We start from the raw sequence: 6,295 nt of genomic DNA, 5'->3' as shown, positions 1-6,295 counted from the left end.
TAAAACTAGTTTCTCCTCAGCCACCCCACTTGTCGCCCTGACTTTTATGCCCACGGACCCAGCAGCTACCCTAATTAAAATTAGCTCCACTTTTACATGTGGAGCTCATGTCCACTTGACCTTTCATTCGACCAATCAAAACCTTACTTGCAAAATCATGCCAGTGATTTGAAAAGAATTTGAAAACATTCGGGATTATGCCGAGGGTATACGAAATGATTTGGGTGAATTACGAAGTATGCCGGAAACTAACTGCGATAAAAATTTTTATATAAAATTACATTCCCAGTCTGGAGCTCCACGCGGTAAGACGTGTTTGTTTCGCTTGTGCACACTGCACGTGCTTTCGTGTGCTCGACTTGGGGGTCCTTCATTTCGTTGTTTTTGTCAGCGAAATGAAGTTTTCTACTGGGATGTATGCGGCCATTGGAACAGATTGAACGCTGGAACGCTTCTCGTTTCGACAGTCTGCACCACCAGGTTGGATTCTTTTTCAGCGAGATTCCTCGCCTCCACGTTTTTCTCCGTCTGACTATGTTGACTTGTTTTTTCGTGACTCGTATGACGGCCATTCTGCAGAACGCCACGGTTGTTCGCGTTTAGTCTCTACATGTCCGAGCCTGTCCTAGCAGCACTGGAAGATTGACCGCCCCACTCTAAGAAGACATAGGAAGCGGGGTCGGCCCCTACTACTCTTTTTCTAGACTTTACATTATTTTATAGTGATACCATCTCGTATCCTCCGGAATCGGGCCCGTCCGCACCACTATACCAACCCATGACGACTGGACTATACCCTAGTCTGATACTCTACTCGTTCAGACGGATCCGGCTTCTCAAGATCTGTATTTCAGCACAGCACTACACCTTCAACGTCTATCGACTGTCAATCTAGGGGTTTTCTTGACGGGATGCAACCCATCTCGTCCCTTTAAGCTGTGCACCCAAACGGCCTTAACGAGGCCACTCGCGTGGACATATCGATCGGACTTTAAACGTTTAGATCTGCGTTCAAAATTTTATGTCGAAATTAGTTATTTTTTGTAATATTATTAAATAGTCCGATCCTCTCTTCTTTCTCTTATTTAATTTTGGACTGTCCTTCTAAAATGCTCCAAATTATATAAATATTCGGCCGAGCAGTCAATTCTTTTTTATTTTTGGCTTGTAACCTTTTTCTTTTTTTTCTTTAATTTATTAACTTTTTTACTAATTGCTATTTTCAAAATTCTGCCCATTTTCACCTCTCCCCCCCCCCCCCCCCCCCCCCCCTCCATCCCGAGTCAGGCCACCGATCTTATCGGAGGTCGGACTCGGGATGGGCGTGTTCGAAACCCTAGTGGTATATGGGCACGTTAAACTAGTTATCATCATCATCATCATATAAAATTAGATTCAAGACGAAAAACAAACCGTGATGGTATAGCCATAAAATCTGTCTATACTAGTATATAATCCAGAGTTTATTACTGCACTTTTCCCCCTGTTTTTTCAATGTTGAATTTGACCAAAAAGTTTGCCTATTGCATAAATAGTCTCGCCCGATATGTTTAGAATTTGTATGCTACCGAATAACGCTATAAAAAGCGAAGTGTAATTGGTCGATATTTAAATTGCTATTTATAGATGAAATGTCACCTGGACATGGGAGTCCACGCAATGCTGTTAGATCTACTGGTAGACCCAGCAGGCCATCGGATTTCATGGTAACGATTGTTACCGGTAGCGTGTCGGTAGCGTGTCGGCAAAACCACGTAACCGAAATTTTGTTTCCCATAATTATTATGTCGATTAAAAAAAAAAAAAATATTTATCTATCTATCTATATCTATATCTATATCTATATCTATATATACATGTATATTTATATATTATACAAATAATAATGTTTCTCATATAAACCTACTGGAGATAGTTTTCAACACAATCACGACACCCAATTCGGATTTTAGTGTTCGCCACACTTTCAGTGTTCGAGTTAACCCGAATCAGAGTTCGATACCGCGCTCAAATCAAACCAGACCAAAAATTGTAATATTGATATCATGGCATCTGCTCCAAAGAAGAAAAGTCTGAATCCGTTTCTTTGAAAACTTTTTTAAAATGGCCATATAGTGGCGATTTTGAAGTCGAAGTCAGTGCAGTCAATAACGATCTGATATCTGTTAGATGTAGAGTTTGCAGTGACCATTAGAAGTGAGATGCTTATGAAATTGCCCCAAATAAAAAAAAATTAAGGGGCCATTCATTTAGTACGATACAAAAAAGTTGTGATTTTCTACATCCTTCTTCCTATTGTACACGTGCAAACACATCCACTCCCACGCACGAGTCCATTCCCGTTTCGATGACGTAGGTAATAATAGGTACGAGCCTACATTGTACCCGCGTACGCATATATATAAATAACTGATCCATGTATAAATTGCACATTTGAACCAAAATCACTGACGCTAATTATTTGTAGTGTCGCTGTTAAATTTAGGGACCTAAAATAGGATTTTAATTAAGCACATGAAGTATGGGATAAAAGGAAAGTTATTTCATAAGCGTCGGAAAATAACTAGCAACTAGGGAGGTGGTATACATTAATGCCTTTTGGAAAAATTCCAATGCAAAATTGCTATTGAATTTAAAAAAAAAAAATTGAACATTACTAATGCACCTGAACATGTTTGAAGAAAATATTGTGATTAAAAAATTGTACCTTTTACGAAATACGGATTTCATGTAAAATTACAGTAAGATATGCTATATTTATTGTGTACGAAATCAAAACAAGGATTGGAAAAGTGACTGTCGTCGACCTTACAAAATGAAAAAGAAAATGACAGAATATCATGCGTATCAATAATATTTGAAATGGTGGGGCCCAAACAATTTTTTCAATATCTTTAAATATAGAGACTGAAAAAACTAAAGAAAATGGAACAGTTTAGTTTGACCAAGTGTGGGGGTGGTCCACGCAGCACCCCCCACCCCGAGCGGCCCTTGTATATTCCCTATTTTCGTAAATTTGTTAAACTTTGGACTTACAAAATTAAACATACGTAACTGATTGAATTTTTTTTTTTTTACTTTTAAAACTTTAAATATTTAAATACTTTGGTATAAATTGATCTATACATTTTTCCAAGCCTTTGAATATCTCACAAAATATAAGGGCTGGAATGTCTGGATTTTTTCAAATTGAGGACAGTAATGTTGTGATAAATGATTATTTTCAGAATTAAGACTGCATTAAACGTTGCAGCTTGGTCGACTTTTGGGAGGGATGTGGGGGTGATTTATTAAATTTCAAACAAACGTGTTATTTATTCTTGTTTATGGGTTTTCCTTTACATATGTTAATAAAATAGACAAGATTAAATATCTGTTCCAAGATCTACAATCGTATGTATTTATTTATTATGTTTTTATACTGTCGACAGGTGTTGACATTTCAACATTATCCGCATAAACAAAAACTATCCTGCCTGTTCACTCCTATTCCCTCCGCGTATTAAAAATAGTTCTAACTGAATACGTTTTAATCATGGTAGAATGGAGATAAACATACTCTGATTTCATTTTCGAGGTAGGTTATCGTGGATTTATCACACTAAATGTTACATTTAAAACCTCACGCTAACGCTAACATTACGGATTATATCTTTATTTTTACATGTGCATTAATTAGAATTAGTTAATTGGTAATCTGACGTCTGCCATGGTATCCACTTAGAGACATGTCAATCAAACCAATTAGTGTCAAGCACTAATTAAATATGTAACGAGCAATATAATACAATGCAATTTAATTGTTGCCACTGGTATTGCAGTCGTCTGAACGAGTACACCTTGACAACTGTATATTGCATAGATACGTGTTTAGTATGCGTCTTATAAATAAGGATAATTTACCCATGAAAGACAGACTCGGGGAGAACAGATACTGTTCACATGCCTTGAAGTTCTCTCACAAAGCACAAACTCTACTGGAAGATAAAAGAGACAGTTTTGTAACATAAGCAATGTCAACTCTATCGGGAGACCTGTGTGTCATTCACCCAAGAACTCTGACTTGTATATTATCTCTATCACCATGTTGTTAACTTATTAATCACGTTTCATGTTTGGAAAGTACAATACAAGAAACTACATCACCCATTTGATATTTCTGTTACTTCATTAACATTCGTAAATTACGCTGTGTTAATATGCACGTTCTCACAGTCGTGGCCACTGGTTGGGACGGGGATAAACCAAGGAGTCCACCGAGGGAGTTCTACCGAGTTGGATATGGCTTCTCGCACATTGCAAACTTCGAGGTGCACTTGAACGTCTATAAGAAATCAAACAACTACACATTCTGATTGCTTGGTAATACTTCTGTAAGGCTGCCTTTCCATTGGTCCGGTTTTAACCGCGCGGCTGGCACATTTCCACTGATGCATTCTTAAGACACGATTCCTTCAATGTGACGTCATTAATTAATTAAGCGGCCATGTTTTTCTATTTTGTTTGATACTGTAAATTAAAATATGTCATTATTAAATGAGGAAGATGCATTACTAATCAAATTTTTAAGGAAAAACAATAACATTTGATCGAATCGAGATTTCAACTATTACTAAGGAGACGAGAGCTAACACCCGTAAAAAGGACACACAGATTTTGGGAACATGAGATGATAACATGGGCGTACAATAGATTTTGAAAAGGGGGGTTCCAAAATAGATTGCAGAGATATTGGGCATATATTTCTATGTTGAGTAAATATAATAATGTCAGATATCAATGTCAGATATATTAAATTATTTAAAAAAAAGCGATTTCAGGGGGGGTTCGGTCGAACCCATCGACACACACACACCCCCCCCCCCCCCCCCCCCATGTACGCCCATGGATAAGGAGGAAATTGGAACAGGGTGTTTTTTCAATCTAGTGCGGGAGCTTCAGTTTGATAAAGACAAATTTCATCAGTATTTTCGTATGTCTCCCGAGAAGCTGAAGTATGTTTCGGGATTTGTGGGTCCACTTATAACTAAAGAAAGAAAGAAAGAAATGTTTTATTTAACGAAGCACTCAACACATTTTATTTACGGTTATATGGCGTCAGACATATGGTTAAGGACCACACAGATTTTGAGAGGAAACCCGCTGTCGCCACTACATGGGCTACTCTTACGATTAGCAGCAAGGGATCTTTTATTTGCGCTTCCCACAGGCAGGATAGCACAAACCATGGCCTTTGTTGAACCAGTTATGGATCACTGGTCGGTGCAAGTGGTTTACACCTACCCACTGAGCCTTGCGGAGCGCTCACTCAGGGTTTGGAGTCGGTATCTGGATTAAAAATCCCATGCTTCGACTGGGATCCGAACCCAGTACCTACCAGCCTGTAGACCGATGGCCTGCCACGACGCCGGTCACTTATAACTAAAAAGACCGTTGCCCGTGAGGCTCTTTGAGCCAGGGAAAGGCTGGTGATATGCATCAGGTATTACAGTATTTAGTGATGTCATGCAGGACTTAATACTAAACAGCCTACACTCTTAGTAATATTATATATCGTTTTATCGGAAACGGCAATACAACAATTTATTAATACATTGTACAATAATACAGTGCCACACGGAACCTATCATCTTAGATTGCTGTCATCACAGGCCTGAAGGCAAGGGTGGGCAAAAGGGATTGAACAAGCCACTGCATCGTGAAAATGACTTTAAAAATATCATAGTTTACCTCCTAAAATAACAATAATTTTTTGCAATTTAAGGTCGTTTTATTCGTTAAAAAAGATTCACGGATACTGCTGCAGAATCCTGGCTACGGGCCTGCATGGTTGTTACCGATAAAACATATAACTACTGTTATTCTAGACACTACTACTAACAAAATGACAAACACTGACGACTATTTACATTTTTATTTTTATTTTTACAGTAGTAAGGGGGCCTGTATAGCCTCATGACCTACTTTCCGTGACCTTGACCTTGATGACGTCACGTGACCTCGTCCTACTGGCCCTGACCTACTTAGACTGGCCTTGACCTTGATGACGTCACGGACTATTGTGCCGTGTGCAACGTCCTACTGACCCGGCCCTGACCTACTTAGACCGGCCCCTGACCTACTTAGACTGGCACGAAAGAGTATAAAAAGGCTAGATACGGTTTAATTGTCATTCGCTCACCGAAAACGATCACATCTACTATGTCATTGTTATTCGTTTGTGATATTTCGTCATTGTTAGAAGAAGATTCATTTGGATCATTGTGAGAGATTTTGTCACTGTTAGAAATCGACT

This window comes from Gigantopelta aegis, chromosome 14, assembly GCF_016097555.1.
Source record: "Gigantopelta aegis isolate Gae_Host chromosome 14, Gae_host_genome, whole genome shotgun sequence".
NCBI lineage: Eukaryota > Metazoa > Mollusca > Gastropoda > Neomphalida > Peltospiridae > Gigantopelta > Gigantopelta aegis.
This window is presented reverse-complemented; position numbering follows the sequence as displayed.